Raw genomic sequence first — 1,550 nt, forward strand, 5'->3', positions numbered from 1 at the left:
TATTTCTTGCAATCTAAGTTTCCGCAATTTATGTTACTTGCACTTTAAGATTCAGCAATTTAATTCTCGTCCTATTTAATTTCATGTCAATCACCCATTCCCTTTACTTTCTGTGCAATTTAAATTCTGCAAATCACAAATCTCTCAACCAAATCTTGATTCGCTTGACTAAATCAACCACTAAACTAAAATTGCTCAATCCTTCAATCCCTGTGGGATCGACCTCACTCCCGTGAGTTTTTATTACTTGATGCGACCCGGTGCACTTGCCGATTAGAATTGTGTGTTTTGGGAGAAATTCATTTTTCCTCCAAAATACTCATCAAGTTTTTGGCGCCGTTGCCGGGGATTGATTAGATTGACAATGATTAAGTGAGGTGGTGATCTAGATCAAGTACTTTGTCTTTAATTTTGATTAACCCACTAACTGTTTGATTTTTTGCTTAAACTAACTAACACCTCAATATAACAGTAGATTGAAGTGTCACTGGTTTTGTGCATTTCTCATGCTCTGCTTGTATGTCAGGTACAAGAAGAACCATACCCAATTTTCATGAACAAGACGAAAGAACTCTCAGGAGGTTAAGAAGAGCTGAAAGAGGGAAAAATATTGTTGGAGAAGAGGAATCAGACAAAGAATTCCAAGAGATGGAGGAACATTCAACCAATCCACCAGGTGGAGAAGACAACAACAATGACAACCCACCCCAGAGGAGAGTTTTGGCTTCCTATACCTTTGCAAATCCTAGACATTGTGGGAGCAGCATCTTGGCTCCAAATGTCAATGCTAACAATTTTGAACTCAAGCCACAACTCATCACTTTGGTTCAGAACAATTGCTCTTTTGGTGGAGGACCACTTGAGGACTCACACCAACATTTATCCTCTTTCTTAAGGATATGCAACACTGTCAAAACTAATGGAGTGCCCCCTGACAGTTACAAACTGATGCTATTCCCATTTTCTCTCAGGGACAAGGCCACTCAATGGTTGGAATCGTTTCCAAGGGACAACATTAAGAACTGGGATGATTTGGTAACTAAGTTCCTTGCAAAATTTTATCCACCTCAGAGGATTATAAGGTTAAAGGCTGAGGTTCAAACATTTACACAAATGGAGGCCGAACCCATCTATGAGGCATGGGAGAGGTACAAGGCTCTGATCAGGAAATGTCCCCCTGCCATGTTTAATGAGTGGGAGAAGCTTCAGAACTTCTATGAAGGCTTAACACTGAAATCCCAGGAAGCTTTGGATCATTCAGCTGGAGGTTCCTTGCAACTCATGAAAACTACAAAGGAGGCTCAAGAACTCATTGATATGGTGTCCAACAACCAATATTTCTTTGCTCATCAAAGAGGCCGCCAACCATCACAAAGGAGAGGAGTAATGGAGCTAGAAGGAGTGGATTCAATCCTAGCTCAAAACAAGATGATGCAGCAGCAAATTCAACAACAATTTGAGCAAATGGGCAAGAGGATTGATAGTCTCCAAGTTGCAGCAGTTAACACTAGCCAACCATCAACCACATGGGGACAGAGTGAAGAAACTCA

The sequence above is a fragment of the Arachis ipaensis genome, chromosome B10 (genome assembly GCF_000816755.2).
Source record: "Arachis ipaensis cultivar K30076 chromosome B10, Araip1.1, whole genome shotgun sequence".
Classification (NCBI taxonomy): domain Eukaryota; kingdom Viridiplantae; phylum Streptophyta; class Magnoliopsida; order Fabales; family Fabaceae; genus Arachis; species Arachis ipaensis.